The sequence below is a fragment of the Copadichromis virginalis genome, linkage group LG20, assembly GCF_057382275.1.
Source record: "Copadichromis virginalis isolate Kocher_CV1m ecotype Utaka linkage group LG20, C_Virginalis_male_GT1.1, whole genome shotgun sequence".
Lineage (NCBI taxonomy): Eukaryota > Metazoa > Chordata > Actinopteri > Cichliformes > Cichlidae > Copadichromis > Copadichromis virginalis.
In genome coordinates this window covers 30433803-30455999 of record NC_140637.1, presented here as the reverse complement: position 1 = coordinate 30455999, position 22197 = coordinate 30433803, and the positions used below count along the sequence as shown (strand labels likewise).

The window sequence follows — 22197 nt, the reverse complement described above, 5'->3', positions numbered from 1 at the left end:
TCTGGCACAGCTGAGTGACTGGATGACTCCCCACACCCTCCAGCAGATCATTACATGAAGGAACCTTTTAAATACAAGCGCGCTCATGCTCACAGGTGTACACACGGGTGCTCACACACACAAACTACACCCTTTTTGGCTCCTACCTCAAAGCACACTGTGTTCTGTTGATCTTACGTGCTGCACAATAATATTTAATATTTAGTATTTACTGTTATATTCACATAGATCATCACAATGATGTTGTTTATTATATTGTTCTTTTTTTTGCTTGTTTTCTCTTTTTTCTTTCTCAGCAGGTGATCCAGGTGATTGATATTTGTATTTTCTGTCTGTTTGTTTTGTTGGTTTTTGTTTTTTGCCCTTTATCACCGTCCCTCTTCCCCGCTGTTTTTCTTTCCCTCTTTCTTTCTCCCCTTTCTTTCCCCCAGTCAAGTCTGTCCCGTGTTTAGCAAGTGAAAATAAAATAAAATAATCAATTAAAGCAAAGGTGAAACAAATAGACCAATACGGCAAGGCTGGGATGGTCCATTTGGTAAAGTAAATCCGTTGGACTTCTTTCTTTGCCTTTAGACAACAATTCTGATGGCAAAAGAACCAATCAGGACAGGTGGGAAAAAAAGGCAAATGAATTACATCCAAAATTTTCATGATATTACAGGTTTTATTTTATGTTATTTCATTTTCAATATCTTTGTCCTTTTTGATATTAGAGAGTATAAAGTCACTCCCCTGAGGTTCAGATTTGTCCATTATGTTTATGTTTTACTATCTGGAGGAAAGTTACACAGATTTTAAATACAAAACATTTTGAATGCGTGCTAAGGCTGCTGGTACATCCTTAAAAAACTAGGAATAAATCAAGTGTATGAAAATAAACCAAGATAGTGTTACGAGTTCAAAATTGGGGATGGAGACAAGAGAAAAACCACAATAACAACACTGGTCCGGCCGGGTTAAGTCAAACGATGATTTTAATAGTCACACGCGTGGGAGATGGACACTGATGCAGACAGCCTCAGATCTCCAAATGGTGGAGCATTAATCAAACTCTTATAGCCTCTGGTGCCCCCACCTTATCATAAAAGCCTAAACATTCACATGCTTTTCTCTCACACGGCGCCTAAGCTACGACCTTGGCTCCCTGTTTTATCTGCTCCTGCTGAGATGGGGCAGAAAACTCCAGTATGCTCTGTTCTCTTCTAATCAGACAAATAAGGCGATGACTTTCTGCAAACAGTATTTCTTATAACATCATAAAACAATATCATTCATCCACAATAAATCAGCAGTCTAATGTAATGCAAATCAGTTTAACGAATGCAATAGTTATCAGCTTCTTCTAATTCAGGAGAATAATGCAAACTAAAACTACATAATAATTCACAATCTTTAACTAGGGGTATGACATGGCATAAAATAATATTATAATTTTACAATAGTCTCTGACACTACTCCGTTACATTTCCTTGAACTCATAGTTGGTGCACTGTAGAGGAGTTTCCTGTCCTCTGCAAATGACTCATATCTGCCATCATTAAAAGTTGGCAGGCACGTGGACGTCTGCACAAAACCTTGAGCTCAAAGTCTGACGACAAAATCCACGTCACTGAGCCTGGTAACGTAAACAATAGAAGTACTATTGCCATGTTTCATGCAGTCATTCAGTCTGACAGGAGCTCATGTCTGAAAACTGGTTATTGTGTCTGAGTGTAGAGTAGATTTGGTCGTGATCTCTGCTCGCCATATTGAGGCTTTGGTAGATCGAGTCTTCACATGAGGAGACTGGATGATAGCGTTCACTGAGACTAATCTGGGAAAAAAAACAACAATAAATTAACTGAACTGAGAAGAAAAGACAGAAACACAACAATAGCAGTGACACAACAGACCTAAAGTTGATGACATACTACAGGTCTTTAGTGTCAGGATGGAAACAGAAGCTGTGTGTTTTATACTTGCTTAGTATAAAGAGAAGTGGTGTAAGTGGAGTTATTTATTTATTTATTTATTAGCAGTTTTTCAGTTTGCTCAGCTTCATAAAATGAATTTATTGTAACACAGCAGAGTCATTGAAACGCTGCTTTTGTTTTACCAACCAGACCTAAAAAAAATCTATTTCAAATGTAAAAGTATACGATGGAAAATGTCACTATTTGAATGAAAGCTGATCACTGCTGCCCCTGTGGAGGACAAATATTTATTCAACCAAACATGTAAGCAGCGGAAAACAGAGAAGTCTTAATTTTTTTGTTTTTATCTTGAGTTTAGTTTCATACATATCCAGAAAAAACACATCTGCTTCTGAAACTACTAAATATGTTACTTTCTTGTAGTGTGTGGTTGCTGTCAGATCTCGTACTTGGGTTGATGGAAACAGCAACATTGTGACTAAAACACTAAGCTGCACGGCACAAAAGACCGAGATAAGCTGAGTGGGGTTTAAAAAATCAGGTGATGATTCTTTTGGATTATTAATGTTCAAATTACAAACAAAAAGTTTTTTAGTGTAGTATAATGTTAATGCATGTTAGGCACATGCTGAAGTGCAATATTACTTAAAAGTTTCCCATTAGATCAGCACATAAACATAAATTGGAAATCCTGATCTTTTGTTTCTTTCCAGCTCAATAGTACAGTTTTTTTTTTAAGATGACAAAGAGAGTAAACAAGTAACTGATAAGTCACCTCAGTCTGGCCTTGTTCTGAGTGTCTCCTGCTGTTCAGACCTGTAGAAAAGACAGAAAGTTACTATTAACTTTATTCACTGAATTCTTACATGTTTTTTCAGAACCTAAAACATTTTCAGCAAAGTGCATTGTGAGTGCTTTTGCCTGTTGGATATAAACTGTGACGTAACCTGGGCACGTCAGCAACCAATCAGTGGCAAAAGAAATATTTTGAATTAATGAATATCAAATGTGCAGATAATGTTGGAAGGTAACTCACCGAAAGAGCCACCAGCCCATTTTCTGTAGATAAGCAGCAGAGCAACAGGCAGCAGAACCACCACCACAGTTATACTTACAACCAAATGCAAGGAGAAACCTGGATGAAAGACAAGAGAGGTGGAGACGCACAGTTCCTGGTAAATCCTGGTGAAATATAAAGTGAAATACTATCATCCCTGATCACATGTGTAGCATTTGTGTGTGTGTGCATTTGATGCTGCGTTGGTGTTTTTGGATGGATGACTAGGCCTCATGTTTACTGGTTAAGAGCTTCTGTTAAAGAAGTATGATTTATTTTCCTTTTACTCTTTTTAAGGAAGAGCACAATTCAGTAAAAACATTATTGTTCTGTGTATGGATCATCCGTCAAGCAACTAAATTGAATAGAATGAATTCAATTAGGTGAAGCATGTTCGGTGCAGGTTACCGCTAGGAAACAGAAATACATTACAGGAAATAATCTATAAAATATAAACCACAACATAGTCCTACAGGAGCTCGTGAACTTTTCGTGTTAGACACATGTTTGTAGACACAAACGATTTTTCATGTTGAAATACTATCGTTCAAGTTTGGTGAATTTTCGGTGTACAAAAACAGCTCTTTCTTGACCCTTTCATGGTTTAGAACTGAGCACTAATCAGAATAAATGTTCTGAATCCTCACCTCATCATCTAGATCAGCGGTCCCCAACCTTTTTTGCGCCACAGACCGGTTTATGCCCAACAATATTTTCACGGACCGGCCTTTAAGGTGTCGCGGATAAATACAACAAAATAAAACTAGTGCCGTTACCGAAAAAAATAAGATTTATTCATAACACACGTAAAAAGACCCAGGAAAACCGAGTTAACAATAAAAACTATAATAAAATAACGCTGAAAAACGATAAAAACCCTGAAAACCATACATTTCATACCTGAGCCTCAACTCTCACGGCCCGGTACCAATCGACCGGTACCGGTCCTTGGCCCGGGGGTTGGGGACCGCTGCTCTAGATGTATGAGGAGAGGCAGAGCGTAATCAAGTGCTGCATTTCAGTAGGAGTAAATCCATGTAAACAGCTAAAGTATTTTTTTATAGTAGAGTCTAGATTTAAAAAAAAAAAAAAGACCACATTTTATTTTATGTTTTTGCAAATACAGTATCAATATGAGTTGAAGTGAAATAAAATGACACTTATATGGTTTAGTTTTATCTGCAAAGAAAACCTTCTAAAGATTTGTGAGAGAATATGATTCCTCTGAAGGCAGCTTTTGCAAAAAACAAAATCAAAATCAAAACAAAACCATAAAAAACAAAGAAACCAAATAAGTAACTGTATCTAAACTTCATGTGTATAAGACGCAGTTGTGCTTGAAACTGATGCTATCTATCAGCAGGATGATGCTTCAAACTCTCTTCTGCTTTTGGGTTCATGCTTGAAAATACAGCCAAAAATAAAATAAGTATAGTCACTGTTTCAACACCAACAACATGATAGAAATTGCCACAATACAAGAAGATTACATTTTCTAGCTGTAGATGCATATAGCCCTGACAGGACTCAGACCCACACTCACTCACTTGAGCTTTTCCTTTGTCTGTGACTGTTGTAGTGAAACGTGTATAATTATAGATAGAATTTATTTTTATCTTTTATCAAGACCACATGTAGTGATGCTCTGAGAAAGTCCCTCAAAGCTGTTGACATTTCATTTAACTGTTGTGCTGTTCACTTCATTACATCTATGTCATAACTTTTCTTCTTCTATAGTTTCAGCTTAATGTTACGAAATGTAATTTAATCCCACAATCCTAGAAAATTAGAAGCAAGTCCATTTTACAGTTAACAGACGTTAAAGTTAAAATCCAAAAAATATAATGTCCCCGTTTATGAAATAAATTGTATTTTTACTTTGATAATTCTGTTTTAGTGCCAATACTTTCATTTTCTGTTACTTCTAACAAAGTTGTGTATTTCTGTGGGGTGATCGTGGCTCAAGAGTTGGGAGTTCGCCTTGTAATCGGAAGGTTGGCGGTTCGAGCCCCGGCTTGGACAGTCTCGGTCGTTGTGTCCTTGGGCAAGACACTTCACCCTACTGGTGGTGGTCAGAGCAGCAGCCGCGCCTCTGTCAGTGCGCCCCAGGGTGGCTGTGGCTACAATGTAGCTGCCATCACCAGTGTGTGAGACTAGTAAAGCGCTATACAAATACAGGCCGTTTACCATTTCTGCATTTTCAGTAATAAATCAGACCGGTGCTTACACAGCTGTTGATGTTTCATTCATGAACATGGATGAGGTTCTTTGACAAACATACGGATGGATGCACACTCCATTCACACAGACATGCACACATGACGTACCTGAGTCAGGTATTGTTGTTGTTCTTGTTGTTGTCATGGAGACTGAAAAGAGAAATAGTGATATTGGAAAAGGTCGTGAAGTGTTGTTTGATGGTGACGTGATTAAAGCTGCAAACACAGAAGCAATCAAAACTATAAGATTCCTGCTTGAAGACTTTTTGCATGAGAGTAATGGGGGTTAATGTGTGTTTTGCATGTGAAATGAGGATGTGATACTTAACATTCAGAGACTTCAGTGTGTCAACATCCATGCATCTCTTATTATCACAGATATTTTAAAAATTCTGAGAAAACAATGTTTAAATTTAGTTTGTTTAAATATATTTTGTAAATCTATTTTAATCCTCGTTTTTAAGACTAGTTTCACTGCATTGTGGTTGTGACATGGAAGTTCAAATTATTTCCTGTTTTTGTAGAGCCTGAAAAGAGAAATACTGATGTTGAAGAAAGTTGTGTTTGATGCTGAAATGATTGAAGCTGTGAACAAGCAAGTCTTTTGTCTGATTTTTCCCTGTTTGTTTGTCTGCATGCAAGTAATAACATATGGAGTTTATTTAAATAGAAAACAATCTGAGAAGTAAATGTTGATTCAGAAACATGAAGAAGATTTTTTAGTAGAGACTCACCTTCTTTGACAAAGATCTTGAAATCACATGGTTGTAAAGTTGTGTCCAGTGTGCATCTGTACCATCCTGAGTCAGACTTTTTCAGCTGTGTGATGCTCACGTGCACGATATCCTTTGAGAAATAATTTTTTTCATATTTGATGCTGTATCTGCCGCTCTGGGCTGTGTAATCAGGTGTTTCAATGAGAACGTTTCCTTTTTCACATTCATCTTTGCAGAACAATGTCTTTCTTCCAAGGATATAAAATTTGCATTCGACTGTGATGTTTCCTCCTTCCACTCCTTCATAGACGAGAGTTTCAGCGTTGGCAAGTCCAGTGTTTCCATCCTGCAGGTCTGTAGAAAATATGAACAGTTACCTGCAGTCTGAATAAATATTTTAAACTAAATTGAAAAGATGTAATTATTTAAAACAAAATAGCTCAAATTAGTTTCAATTCAATTTCACCTAAAATCTCTACTTTTACTTTTGAATTTGTGAACAGAAGTCTTCCAATTCTTCCTTACAGCTGCAAAAAGACATCAGCGTCAGGCTAAGCTCGAAAGCTTAGTTACAGGCTTAGTTTTGTTTGTGATGACTTCTTTATTTGCTTTTTGTGTATTTGTCTGTCAGATGAGGTTTTTGAAATTGTTGTTTAACACATGTTGTAAGGTTTTCAGTTTGTCACCATGAGGTTGTGCTGTTCCTTTTTAGCTTGAAAAAATTGTTGACACATTGACTTAAAAAACATGAATTTTTTAAGGCTTCATAAGGTCTAAATGGTGAGTCATTCAAAAAACTTTGAAGTTCTGTAAAATACTTGTAGCATTTAGTGATTTAAAAATACTGTTTAAGTCCACTTTAATTTTAATGACCAATTTACATTATTCATAATATATATGCTAAAAGTGCATTAAACTGTGTGCTTCTTGTCTTTATCATTTCATTTTTAACAATGCTGCAACTGGCTTGAACTTATTTTCAGGATGAAATATGAAAACAGAACAAAGCTGCCTGCAACTACAGAACAGGTGGTCCTCTCATTACGCCAAAAAGAAAACAGGCAACCAGGTTTTAGAAAACAAAATCAGTACACAAATAAGAGGGAGATGGTTATTTCTGAAGTTAGCATTAAAGATGAAAACATTCTGGAACAATAATATTCTTCAACATATCTGTGGCCTTAGAGAGACTAGGATCTGAGTCTACCGGTTCGTATTTATAGCCAATTCAATGAGTTGAGACAGGTTCTTCAAGATTGGGCAGTCCAGAGAAATAACAAGAAGAAAAATTAAACAGAATTCAACAAGGCTGCCTTGGAAAGATGTTTCCCTTCATAGGATTCATAGGATCATATCATCGTGTGATCAAATAAGACCTGATCTCCACTTCAAGGGACAGAAAATAATAAATAAATAGATAAATAATGATTCTGAAAAGAAATTTGCAATGCTTACATTTTTTAAAATCGAAATATCAAAACATTTTTTCTTCTGGATCTCAGGAGGATGTTTTCAACTTTAAACACCACATTGAAAAAAAAACGCGTGAGTGATGAAACAGTATGCAGACAAAACTGTTTATGAGGAACAAAACTTACAGACGATCTCCTAAAAAACAAAGATAAAGGCCAGCGATGACGAGAACAGAGAAATGAGAGAAATGTGAGGTTAATTTACTCACTGAGGAAGATGAAACAGAGTAAAGCTTGACAGACTTTCATATCGAGGCTTTGGTGGGTTCATGCTGCTTCTCTTCCTTTTTCACTCACAAACAGGAACTTGTGTTTTTTGGGTTTTTTAAAATGATGACACTTCTCCTTCAAACACATCACACACAGATACACAATCTTCCCTTCTTCATTTAAAAAAACGTGGTCCTACAGAATCCATTTATTTATCCTTTTGGTTTTCTTAGCTTTATTTAGTTTCTACTGACACAAGCTGTTTGGGTTTAATTAAATTACATGTATGAATTTACTGGATGGCAGTATTGTAGTTTCATCGGGTCAAACAATGAACACAAACCCGTCAAACTGCAAACACTGCCTAGCAACTGTTTTTACTCTACAATCAAAGTTATTCTAAAGCCGTACTCAGCTGGATTTCTGTGAGTCTCAACACACAGTTCCTTAACTGTGCTGTAGGATATAAAATTCTGATATTTATACTGTTCAGCACTAATGGATTTCAATTCAGTCAAACATTTCTTAGAAGCAAAGGGTTCTGCACAGAGAAAATTACCCCTGATATAGTTTTAATGAAAGTCTTTGTTTGTTCAAGATATAAATCTCCTTATTGCAAAACTTATTGCTAGTTTGAGATGACGGTGCACCGCAGGCAGACAGGCATGCATGTGGTCAAGACGAATACTAAGACAGGCTGTGACATTAAAACCATGACTTAAGCAAGTAGGCCAACCTTCCCACAACTGCAACACTACCAGCAGCAGCCTCTTGACTTCTGCCCATACCAACCAGAGATTAGGCCGACACTGTGGAGCTGTGTAAATTACACTACTTTTATTTTTAACAGACCTTTAAGCAACATGTGTTGGCTTACCCTTAGAAACCTCTGCTACAAAAAATCTGATTTAACTGCGTGCAGCAGGTAAGAATAAGGACACTTCCTTCTTTTGTGACACGTCTGCTTGAGAATTTTCCTCATTTACTCAATAGCACAACTTTGTGGCAGGAACTTTTAGTCCACAGAGTTCTTATGGATCAGTATTTACATTCAAATTGCAGAGGTTTCTCCAGGGGAAAGCCCTTTTACTCGGCAGCCATACTGAAACATATCTGGGTACTTAGATGGGCAGATTGGGCAATTTGGGCAGTTATTTGGAATCATTGGACATGAACAGAATATCCAGTTAAATCTGAGAAAAGAAATTACTGCCTTCATACAGGAAAGAAAGAAAATAGAACCGGGTAAACAAGTTTGAATTTATTCTGGATTTTCTACACAACATCAAAAGTATACATACAGACTCAAATATATACTTACACTGACTTTAATTTTTTACCATCCAAGAAGGAGAAATGTATATTTAGACGAACTGGGAAGATCTCTTGGAACCATTTCTAAACAACTGCAGATTCCAAGATTATCAGTTCAAATAACTGTATGTAAGTAAAAGTTATTTGGATGTGTCAGCACTTTGCCAAGTAGCATCATGGTCTGGGGCTGTTTTGCTGTGGTACTGTACATCGCACAAAGTGGATCAAATAATGAAGACAAATGACTACATCCAAATATTTCAGCTTCACCCAAATCAACAGCTCTGCAGTTTAAACTTAAATTAAACTGGGGTGAAGCTTCAGGACCGTGATCCCCAACACAATTCAAAACAAGTTTTGGAAAAAAGCAAGCTAACATTACACTTCTCAAATGACCCTGACCTCAATCCTACCAAATATTAGTGAGGTTATTGTGTACAGATATTATAGCCTGCAGTCTGTCTCAAATGACCCATGTATGGTCCCGTGTCAGACTTTTTCAGTTGTGCGATCCTCACATACAGAATATCAGATGACAGAATACATTTTTTTACATACTGAATGCTGTATCTGCCATTTTTAGCTGTGTTCTCTGTTGTTGCAATTAGGATATTTGTTTTTTCACATTTTCCCTTACAGAAGAACTTGTTGGTTCCAGAGTAAGAAAATTTGCATTTAACTCTGTTTTCTCCTTCCATTATTCTATAAGTGGGAATTCCTCTATTGACTTGACCAAAGTTTCCGCCGTGCAGTGCTGTAGAAATGATGAACAATCAATAGTTAATATGTACCCTGTAATAAATATGTTGTTGAAATATTTTTGTGTACAATTAATTCACTTTATGTGAAAAGTCGTAACTTGTTCAAATTAGTTCAGCTGAACTCCCAATTTCTTACTTTACTTTGAAGGAGGACAGGGACAAGTTGCTTTGATAAACACGTGGATGGATCCACGCTCACATCACACCTACCTACCTGAGCCCGATGAATGACTCTCTGTCATGGTTGAGTCATGGAAGTTCAAATTCTGTGTTATTGTTGTTGTGGAGACTGATGTTGAAAAAGTTGCGAAGTGTTGTTTGATGTTGAAATGATTGAAGCTGTGAACAAAGAAAATATCATCTTTGTCATTTTTGTGTGTCTGCATGAGAGCAATGGGAGGTAATGTGTGTTTTACAGCAGAGCTTCGCATGTGAAATGAGGATGTGTTGCTTAATATTTAGAGACTTCAGTGTGTCAACATCTATGCAGTGCTATTTCTCTCATTATCATTCACATTTTAAAAAAAGTAACATTGTTGCTGCATCAGCTCCAAGCAGAAACCGGTTTGACAAACAGAGCAAATGACATTAACATTTAGTTTATTTAAATATGTTTTCTAAATCTATTTTAATCCTTGTTTTTAAAACTAGTTTCTAAGGTATATTTCAGTGGAATGAAAAGCCAAGTACAGGGGTGGATATTTCATTGGATATTCAACAACAAGTTAACCATTTCTAGGCAGAAAAACGAGCACGAGAACCACAGAAAATAACAATATACATAAGAAACAGAATATAATAACAATATATTTAAAACTATATAACAAATATATTAAAACAGTTTACCATTAAAATGTTTCATCAACCATGCAAAACTTAATGATTAATTAAAAGAAAACTAAATGACAGGGGATTTCTTTAGATCACCCTGTAATTCTTCAGCTAAGACACCTGAGTTAGAAAACACAAAGACTGCAGTCGTTTTTACACGCGTGGGCAGCAACTTCTGAGATCGGCACTCTGCGTCTGCCTGCGTAGTTTATTTATAGGTCTTATGTCTCTGTGTGTGTGTGTGTGTGTGTGTGTGTGTGTGTGTGTGTGTGTGTGTGTGTGTGTGTGTGTGTGTGTGTGAAAATAACAACGTCACTCAGAATCAACAGGTTCTTGCCCTTTTCTACAACTGCATGTTCTCGGAAAGAGCTGCGGTTTATCTTCTCTACATCTATTCTCTAAAAACAGGAAGTGATTTAGTAGCTGAATAAGTTCATCACAAAGTTATTAGGTGAAAAGTCACATAGACATGTAGATTGCTCAGTAAACAGAAAAAAGCACATTTCATGAAGCTGATCAAATTATATAAAAAAAATCAAAACTCTTGACACAAAGACAAGTAACACCCAGAAAGCACAAAATTACAAGATTACAGCGATAAAGCAGAACAAAAAGTGACAGGCTCTCATGTTAAGGTTCTGATGGTTTAATGCTGTTGTCTTCCTTCTTCACTTGTAAACCAGGAACCTTTCACTTCTCTTAATGATGAGACCCATTCGTCAGCTCTGCATTTCTACTTATTTATTTATATTATATCTCATGTTTTCTATACCCTGAAAAGATCTCACGTTGTTATCCTCATCCAAAATCACACATGTACCTGAGTGCTGAAAACTAGAAATTGACTGTATATGTACAGTACAGAGTACTGTACTCTGTACTGTACAGGGGGTTGGGAAGCGCATCTGTAACCGGAAGGTCGCCGGTTCGATCCCCGGGCTCTCTGTCCTGGTCGTTGTGTCCCTGGGCAAGACACTTTACCCTACCGCCTCCTGGTGATGGCCAGAGGGGCCGATGGCGCGATATGGCAGCCTCGCTTCTGTCAGTCTGCCCCAGGACAGCTGTGGCTACAACCGTAGCTTGTGATAATGTGAGAGAATGTGAGAGTGAATGAATAGTGGAATTGTAAAGCGCTTTGGTTGCCTTGAAAAGCGCTATATAAATCCAATCCATTATTATTATTATTATTACTGTTTTAACTATAATGATAATTATATCCATAGGAAACAAATGTCATCAGTGATATTTCAGAAAAATACAAACCCTTCATTTGTGTGCATTTTGTACTATTCAAAAATATCTCTGTTTCTGTATATTGAGGCCAATGCACAATGTTACGTCCCTTGGCTTATGTGTCATCTCATGGAAATATGATGGACATTTAAAGACACTACACAGGGTAGTTTGTGTGTCAAATGTAGATAAAAATAGTGCAATGACAAAAACAAAAGTAGTAAAGTAAATGGTGAATAATTATTAAACTATTAAGAAGAAATTCTAAAGAAAAATAAGTTAACAAAGGAAGGCGTGATGTGGTTGTGAAGATAAACGTGATTAGGTGGAAATAGCACAGAATCAGCTGATTACGCTGTAGTACAAAAAAGTAGCAATGCAATAGTGAGTTTTGATTAGTCCTTAGCTCTCATTAATAATTTGCTTTTCTGAAAAGTGAACCCAGGGCTAACCTGGATGAGATGAAATCCTGCTTCACAAATTAATCGTTGGGTTTCAGAGAAACTTATTTTAGTGCCAGTGAGCTTTTGTTCTGTTCACCAGATGAAGCGTTACTTAAAATAACAACAAAATAGAAAACATCATGATGCAATCTCATAAAAGTCAAAACTAAATGTAGCCTTTTTATCAAAACAGCTTTTTTGCCTTCGAGTTGTCACATTCTTCTTATGTTGATGTAACTATATTTTCATTGGATTTCACAAGGAACGTTGCATTAAAACAATTCCCAATAGGAAGTTTGAATAAGCAGTCATCTAAAAATTTGCATGAAGTGAAAATATTACTCCAAAGAAAAAGGAAAAATATATGAAATTCTCTGATATTAAAGTCACAAACTTATGTGAACAATATAAAAAGTCAGTATAAAAGTCATTGCAAACAACACAGTTTATAATAAATTTTGCTGTCTTGTTGTCTGCACTATTATTAGACAGTGCTGTGGCTTTGTGATGCAGTTTGTAGTTTGACATTTGAAGGCAAACCTTTTTTTTCTCTTGTTCTTTCTACGCAAATTTGAAAGCTTGATTTTTCCCCCTCCTCTTTTTGATTTTAAAAATTAGATTACCTGCACCAAACACGTATTCTATTTTCCAACTTTGCTGGTCTCATTCAGTCAAACTTGTGGTGCAGACAATTCATTTTTGTTAAAATTATGAATGCAGAAAAGGTGTGTTTGCATCCATTCATGAATAAAGATGGAAGTGAAAATTTGTTTTACGACACCACCGTTTCTGAGTTCTCATACATCGCCACTAGGTGGTGCCTTTTTGATCCATCGACTATGATGTAGTGCTTCCTCACTGGGAAAAAATACCAGCGTTGTAGATGCTGGTAAGGTTTATAGCTGGGTTATCACCACATAGAAGAGGGAGGTCTTGCAGTACAACACTGCACAGTCCTCTTCCATCTGACTTCACACAGAACCAGACGCTATACCATAAATACGTTTACAATAGCAATAAAAACTTCACCATGTGTTACAATACAGCTGCAGAGGGGAAAATAACCAGGCACAACAGGACCTGTACTACTACATTTGCACGAGAGGACAGTTTGTATTTATGAATTAATAGCAGAAACATGCATAAGTATAAATGTGTGTAAATGTTGGATGGAAACAATTTAGATGTAGAAAAAAGAATGAATGTCTGTGAATGGGTGAACGAGGCGTGTTGTATAAAGCACTTTGAGTGTTCAAATAGAGTAAAAATTGCTATATAAGAACCAGTCCATGTACCTTTATATATAAAAATATTCTGCAATCAAGACCATACAGTTAAAACTGTTGATGTTCATGTTTATTTTAATTAAGATTTAAAAATCAGGTTGAGCACAGTGAAGCAAACTAAAATAAGAACACAAAGATCCTTGTGCAAATCCAATAACCCACAGAACTGTGATATTGTTAAGATTATAAAAACAATTAACACAGTACTTTCAGTGTCTGTGTCAGTACAAAATTACACAAACAAGCAGGTTTGTGAGCAAAGCTGGGGGCCTATAATTCAATTTGGTGTTTTGCTCATTTATTTGTTTTTTTATGGTGGGTTGCATTTTGTTTCATCTGTGGATTTAGGCATCTTCACATTAAAGTCTAACATGTGGTTGGATTTGCTGGATTTGTTGAACCTTCCAAATCAGCTTCACTTTCAGGCCTGAACAATAAGACTGCGCCATGTATTATAGAGATTATGGGAGCCAAGTATGATCGAAAACACTGGATAATGAGGCAAGAAGAGCGCAGTCCCAAAAGCTTTATTAAAAGAATATTTTAAATCAATTCACCCATTTTTTTTTTTTGGGTTTTTTTTGCTTGTTTACATTGCCAACAGAAAGTATACAGAAACTGTCTCTAGTGAACTTGTCTTTAGGGTTTTCTGACACAATGTTTTTGAGTTTTCTGCAGCTTTTCATGCCATTATTCACTTTTCAGTCTCAGTTTTGTTGGGTTTGGGCAAGAAAGACATCACTTGAGGTAAATTTCTATATGTGAAAGAAGCTGTTTTGCTAACTCCATTTATGGATGTTTCTCCAAGAACAACCTGCTGACTGAGCTGAGACCACTGCATGCTCTCACACAGCAATGGATGTTCCATGTCAGTTGGGTTTTCCTGTATTTGTTAATGGAAAATACTCCAGTTTCCAAGAAGTATGCATGCAATTATCTGTTAAGTTAAAGTAGATATTACTAAGTAATTAAATAAATTAATCCGAGGCTAATAGTTTGAACATTCAGTTCACTTAAATAAGCAGAAAAGAACCTCATTTTCTATGAATTACGAACACCTGTTGATCTTTGTGAGAGGGAAGGTGCCATCGGCAGCATTAATACCGTTTTTAAACTGCTGAGTACAGAGGAGATGAAGAATCTTTGGTGTGGCTGGAAGGGCTGGTATATACCACAGGTGTGGAGTAAATAGCATCAGTTGCATTACGAGATGGAGCGCTGTTGGTGGCAGGAATGTGGGAAAAATCAACTTCAGAGTAATGAAGAGTACTTGAGTTGTCTTCAGCCTGAAAGAAAAGTGAGAACAAACTTTAGTTTCTTAAAAGCAATTTGAAACAAATTATTTTTTATAGATTTATTTAAGATAAGATAAGATAAGATAAGATAAGATAAGATAAGATAACCTTTATTAGTCCCACACGTGGGAAATTTTCTTTGTTACAGCAGTGGACAGTGCAAAGTTGCATAGAAAAATTAGAGAACAACACTGGAATAAGATATCAATAAGATACTGTACACAATAGAATAGAATAAAATAAAATAAAATAAAATACTACATACAATCGAATAAAATAGAATCCAAATGCTATATACAATTCAGTATAATACAGCGATGCCAGAAAAAGAGTAATGCACTTAGTGTTATTGCTATTGCACATGTGTGGGTTTGTGTGTGTTTGATCAGTGGAAGTCTTTGTTGTGGAGTCTGACAGCAGAGTGGACGAAAGACCTGCAAAATCTCTCCATCCCACATCATGGGTGCTGCAGCCTGCCACTGAAGGAGCTGCTCAGTGCTGCCAGAGTCTCCTGCATGGGGTGGGAGATGCTGTCCAGCAGGGATGACAGCTTAGCCACCATTCTCCTGTCACTCATGCCTCTGGGTCCAGAGGGCATCCTAGAACAGAGCTGGCCCTCCGGATCAGCCTGTTCAGTCTCTTCCTGTCCCCGACAGAGATGTTGTCGCCCCAGCAGACCACACCGTAAAAGATGGCTGAGGCCACCACAGAGTCATAGAAGGTCTTCAGGAGTGGGCCCTTCACTCCAAAAGACCTGAGTCTCCACAGCGGGTACAGCCTGCTCTGCCCTTAATATATGCATAAACAGTAAAAATCCACATTTTGTGTCCCAAATCTTTCTAACATCCTCAGTTATTCTCGACATTGTTGCATATACAAAAATGGAGTGTACAAAACAAGCTAGCTACTTTACTGATGCAAAACAAATCCACAGCAACACTAACTACTTCCTCCAAAATCTTCGTAAATTTGATTAATCATCTCTCGAAATACATTTTGAACAAATAGTGAACATAATTTCATCAGTGAAGGTTTCATCAGCTGCACATCTCTTTCCCATTGACATTCCTAAACTCAGTGCAGCGAATGACCCAATTAAAGAAATTAAATGGTGAACAAAGTTTACAGAAACTACAGCTGATCCTAAATGCAACAGTCAGACTTCTTACTTCTCCGGTGGCGCCAGTGTCCGGCAGCCTCGCCTCTGTCGGTGCGCCCCAGGGGCAGCTGTGGCTACAGTGTAGCTTGCCATCACCAGTGTGTGTGTGTGTGTGGGTGAATGACTGAATGTAGTGTAAAGTGCAAAGGGGTCCATAGGGACTAAGTAAAGCGCTGTACAAATGCAGGCCATTTACCATTTACTTCTTACTTAAAACCAAAAATTGAGAACACATGAGCCCTGTTTTAGCTTCTTTTCACTGGTGACCTGTTAATTTGAGAATTGACTTGAAGATTTTTTTTGTGAATTTTCCAAGGCCCTATGTAGCCCCGTCATCAAAACGTATTTCTAATCTGCTGACGCTGTACTTGCTCAGCCATAACCTGAGGTCCTCATTACTTTTTTACTCAAACTGTTACCTAATTTAATACAGGCATACAACGTGTTATGGAAAACATTAAACCCAGAAATCTAGGCGTAAATGGAAAATTGTAGTATTGAATTATAAGACTGATGAAAGAATATAATTGTCTTCCCTGCTATTCTCCTGTTCACACTCCAGTCCAGAAGGTGGGATAAATGCATCTGTAAGCTGATATGTCAAACGCCATCAACCCCCAAAGAAGAAGGGAGGAGGACAGCACTACTGTGGTAGTGGAGCAGTGTGTTTGCAGACATAGCTGCTGCTGAAGAAGCGGACTGAACCTAGAGAAGAGACAGAAGCTAAAGTATTGATCCCGTCAAGTTAGTGTGGATCTGATACCAATATTAACATCTGTGTCACTTCTATTGATGCTTGTATTGATCCGCCCAGTCTCAGTTGAAGCAGCAATGAGTTCAGTACAGTATCTGAGAGAGTTCATCAAGGAGAGACTAACTGCTGTTTATGAACAAATCTTCTCAGAGGTTCAAAAAACCATCATCCAGTATGAGGAGGAGATCAACCGTCTACGCAGACAGGATATCAACCGGAAACCTGACAGAAACTCACACATCATAGGTATGGACATGTTTTTAACAATGTGCTGTTGAAGCTGAGATTCTTCAGTATGATTAGCTTTACTAGAATATGTTAAACTGGGTATCCTTTGCTCATCCCAATCGGTCGCAGCAGATGGCCCGGCCCCTCCCTGAGCCTGGTTCTGCCGGCGGTTTCTTCCTGTTAAAAGGGAGTTTTTCCTTCCTACTGTCGCCAAAGTGCTCACTCAAAGGGGGTCATATGATTGTTGGGTTTTTCTCTGTATTTGTTATTGTAGAATCCACTGTACAATATAAAGTGCCTTGAGGCGACTGTTGTTGTGATTTGGCGCTATATAAATAAATAAATTGAATTTATCAGTGCTGTAGTTCAATGTTCAGTGATGGACTATGTTGAACTGGTGCAGGTCGATGGTCACTGATAGGTTAGGTTTTAATACATTTTAATTCATTTATTTATTTCAATTTTTTCTCTAACAGATTCCAATGTTGAGTACATCAGGCATTAGTGTTTTAGATCATCTGTAAACACTGAGATTGTGCAGTAAAATATAGTTAGATGTCAGCGGAATACACATTTAACAAGTTGTTAACAGCCTTCTCTGAAGTTGAAGTGAAGTTTCATTTAAAAAAGGATTTTACACACTGTAACAGGGCAGCCCTTAGCGGCTGGAAACACAGTGAGACAGACCAAGGCAAGCGTAGTGGAACAAAATATTTATTTGCTATATGGCTCTCCTTACAACAATTAACTTGTCGAGCTTCTGCACAGCACAAAAAAAAATCCACCCTCTAATGACAACTGGCAGCCTTAAATATGTTCAGCTGTCACAGACTTAACCATTATTCCACTCTCAGGTCAATTCTTAAATCCCAACCTTCCACCACAGTACACAATATATCAATAAGAATAAATAAATACATAAATACATTTTCACATTTACATATTAATAAATATTTCACACTTTAATGTTACCCCAAACCCAATATTATAAAAACCCAGAAACCCAAGCACAAAAAGATTCACCACACTCTCTTTACCAATGGTCTCTCCCGGAACCTTTAAATGGTGTCTGGACCCCCGGGGAAACATTTGCCCAAACACCTTGAAGAGGACACAGGCAAGAAAGGTGAGTAATCATTAACTTACAAACACTTATTTGCACCACTTTTATCCCTAGATTTCACACACACATTTGCCTTAGTTTTCCTTATTGGTAAACCTTAATCACAATCTCAATCACCATTCTTCTCTCCTGACAGACAACCACCACATTCCTTGACGAGGAACAGCTGTGCAGGATCTGAAACAAGGCCACCAACTGACCCTAAAATTCCCAATAAATAGTCAACAAATATTTAAACTTCTTGTGTGCAAATCCATGCTTAAAGTGCAATGCTCATAAATTGCTTGATAAGGTGCTTTTAATAAAGTGAAAGGTGTGCTCTAAAGTGCTATACAGACAATACAATATAAATAAATACAGTAAGGGAGTCCTCTTCCTTACACACACTGATGTTTTCATGGTGGTCACATTGCATTTTAGTTTGGTGAACTTTGTGTCTTTGCTCACAGTGAGGATCCTTGCTGTGAGTGTGCACAACTATTTCCCTGAGCGTGCGTGTGCGTGGGGCTCGTAATGGGTCATATGATAGGCTGATCACCATTTCTTGGTTTTTGATTCATACTTTTAAAAATATTAGTTTTTATATCACTGTTATGTTCCCCTGAGGGGTCTAGGTGGTGAGGGGGAAGTAACAAAAAGTGTCCGGGTGAGGAAAAAGAGTTAAGGAGGCAAACGGGTTAAATTAAACAGTTTTATTAAAGTAGCTCAACTAAAAGAGCCGCTATCACCATTTAAGAAAACAAACAAAACTCAGGCGTTGGTCAATAAAGTAAAACATAAGCCAAAAAGAAAGAGCAGCTCACTAGCTGCAAACCACAATAACACAGCTCACTAGCGGCAAACACCACAAACTCTCAGCTCACTAGCTGTAACCACTCACATGGCACTCTGGCCCAGAGCTCACCTTCAGGAGGAGGCCCTGCTAGGGCCGTAACAATCACTAAATATAAAAAATATATAGTTTTTGTATCACACAATAGTGATTATTGTTCTTGTGTTTCTTTATTCCTCAAGACCTCCCAAAACAACATGACTGTAAGGAAGAGGAGGATCTGGATGAGCAGCAGGTCTGTAACCAGGAGAGGAACTCCAGTCTGGACCAAGAGGACCCAGAGACTCCGCAGATTAAAGAGGAAAAGGACAAAGCAGCAGTCAGAAGGGAGAGCAGCTTGGGCTGAAGCAGGAGGCTGAAGGCATTATTGTCTGGACTGATAAAAAGCAGCTCAGACTGCTGGAGACCATCTGGAAACCTGTGATAAAGTTACACAGAATAGGTATGTAAAACTATGTTGATTTAATAAAAGTGAATATAACTCACAGACAGCTCAGTGGACCAGTGGTTAGCACTGTTGCCTCACAGCAACAAGGTCCTGAGTTTGACTCTACCAAGTAGCCAAGCCTTTCTGTGTGGAGTTTGCATGTTCTCCCCTTGTTCACTATCCAGAGACATACGAACAGCCGGGTTAGGGTAGTTGGTGATTTTAAATTGCTCATAGGTGTGAATATGAGTGTGAATAGTTGTCTGTGTTTCTGTGTTGACCCTCCGACAGACTGATGAACTGTCAGAGAATTGAAGGTCAAAAAGTAATAAGCAACATGAATGAATCTCTTCAGCCTGATTTTCTGTTCTTTATTTAAACACATTTCCACCATTAACCTGTGCAAAACGGTGAAAATTAGTACGTAAAAATTCACCAGAATGAAAGACGTGAAACATCTGGGTTTCAAATTTCCACTCACTGGTCAGACAAAATCTACACAGAGACACAAAGTCAACAACACAAGTTTCATTTTGTTCTGTTATCAGTTTAAGTTAAAGAATTATGTTTCCTCTGCAGCATGGAAATGGTAAATTTGAACAGTTTACAGGTCTGGGTAATATGAATAAATATTTCTATTCTGTTTTGGAAAATATGGAATTCAGAGTTTCTAAAGTTAAATTTGTTAGACAAGAAGAGTGTTTTCATGGCATTTCAAGCACAGCCAAAACGTTTACTACTGTGTAAGAGAGCTCTTCCCCAGCATGCCTTCTTGTAACTGCGGCCAATTCAGACATCCACATTCATTTAACAAAAAACAACATCTATTTATTTTATATATCAAAGACATAAGAAGCTGAACTTTGAAATTTGCTAATAAGAGTGTCAGAACTAAACATTTGCATCAGTGCCCAAATAATTTGTCACGTTTGTAGACTTTAATTTTAGTGGTATATGTGAGCAACAGGCTCACTATGTAGAGACCTGCTAATGGTTTAGACCAGTAAATATTTTCTCAAATGTTTGTTTTACTATCATCTTTTCCCCTTTGTGCATTCAGATGCCCTACAGCAGCATGCTTTTGAGGAAGAGGAGGTTCTTACAGACCAGCAGGTCTGTAACCAGGAGAGGAACTCCAGTCTGAACCAGGAGAAACCAGAGAATCCACAGATTAAAGAGGAAAAGGAGGAACTTGGCAGCAGTCAGAAGGGAGAGCAGCTTGGGCTGAAGCAGGAGGCTGATACCTTCATGGTGACACCCGCTTATGAGGAAAGTGCCTGCTGAAGCAGAGACCCGAGATAATGAAAAAAGTCAGCATGTGGTCTCAGGAACTACTAGAAATACAGAGCTGAATGAGAGACGTCACAGTCAAAGAGTAGACAACCTTCCTGTGTCATCGAGTAAAAGTAGAACGGACACAAAGAACAAGTCTGTACAATGTGAAGTGTGTGGAAAAACTTTACAGGATGAATACAATATGATTACACATCTAAGAGTTCACACAGGTGAAAAGCCGTATTCCTGTAGCACCTGTGGGAAAAGATTTGCTGACTTATCAACATTCAAAAAACACAAGAGAATTCACAAAGGTGAGAAGCCGTATTCTTGTGGCACCTGTGGGAAAACATTTGCTACTTCATTAGAAGTCAAAAAACACACGAAAAGTCACACAGGTGAGAAGCCGTACCCTTGTAGTACCTGTGGGAAAAGATTTGCTACCTTATCGAAGGTCAAAACACACACGAGAATTCACACAGGTGAGAAGCCGTATTCCTGTAGCACCTGTGGGAAAAGATTTGCTGACTTATCAACATTCAAAAAACCCAAGAGAATTCACACAGGTGAGAAACCGTATTCTTGTAGCACCTGTGGGAAAAGTTTTGCTGACTTATCAACATTCAAAACACACATGAGAATTCACACAGGTGAGAAGCCATATTCTTGTAGCACCTGTGAGAAAAGATTTGCTTCCTCATCAACATTCAAAAGACACATGAGAATTCACACAGGTGAATTCTCCTATCTCCCCTTCTCTGAAGATAACCGTATTGTGAAGAAGCAGCATAGCTTGAACTAAGTTGTCACATGCAACGTGGGGTTTTTTCTTTCCTTTTTTTTTTTTTTTTTTTTTTTTCTTTCCTGCTTCCTCTCTCGGCCACATTGTTTATGCTGCGGTTGACAGGACAACCAACTGCTGGACATCCAGGAGGATGTTAAAATTCAACATATCTCTCCTGACAGCTTGTAACGTTGCAGAAAGGAGACTTTTGTGTTTTTTCAATGTGTTGGTGACTGCATAAAACACAAGTTAAGAGAATAAAAGGATATGGTTTAGCTAGCAATCATTTTTGCAAGCTATAATTTTATAGTTAGCTAATTTAGTTGGCTAATTTACCAGCCACATAAGCCCTGGGAGTTTTTGTGTTTCAATAACATTAAAATCAAATGAAGGTTCCTCCATTATTCAAATTCCTACTGATGCTAAATAAAGTTGACCCTGATGGATAAATTCCATGGCTGTTCCCTTTCATGAGTGAGTGGTATTGGTTTTTGGTGTCTTCTCCCTGTCGTATGATGAGGGTAGAGCTGTACATTTTAGTTAGAACATGGTTTATCATATTTAGGTTGAAACTAACTTGCTAAATTCATGTGAACTTCTAACTCCACTGAACTTGGTGAAGTCCTTATTGTAACACCTCTGAGAACAGCTGCACATTGAAAGACCGTTTTTAACTCTCAGAGGTGCCTCAGTTGCTTTGACTGTGGGGACTGAAGGAGCATCTGGATCTGGAAACTTCAAACAACTTCAGACAGGACAACAAATCTTTCAGCCAGGTATTGCCCCTTGGTAGCATAAGAAAGAATGCAGCTTTAAGACACTTCTGTGTCAGCTTCACTATTAAAAACCTAAAACACATCCATCT

General features: G+C 37.7%; 1 long non-coding RNA gene and 1 pseudogene across 2 annotated transcripts; one reads left to right on the top strand and one right to left on the bottom strand.

Moving 5' to 3' along the window:
- Window positions 1-989: 989 nt before the first annotated feature.
- On the bottom strand, window positions 990-6250 carry LOC146685131 (uncharacterized). Its single transcript, XR_014917220.1, has 4 exons — window positions 5924-6250; window positions 5298-5339; window positions 2689-3095; window positions 990-1813 (listed from the first exon to the last, which is right to left on the bottom strand). It is a non-coding gene; the product is annotated as an uncharacterized LOC146685131 (long non-coding RNA).
- Window positions 6251-16354: 10104 nt separating this feature from the next.
- Window positions 16355-21777, top strand: LOC146685130 (uncharacterized; annotated as a pseudogene). The gene is made up of 3 exons (XR_014917211.1): window positions 16355-16909; window positions 19029-19288; window positions 20334-21777. The product of XR_014917211.1 is annotated as an uncharacterized LOC146685130 (transcript).
- The last annotated feature ends 420 nt before the right edge of the window (window positions 21778-22197 follow it).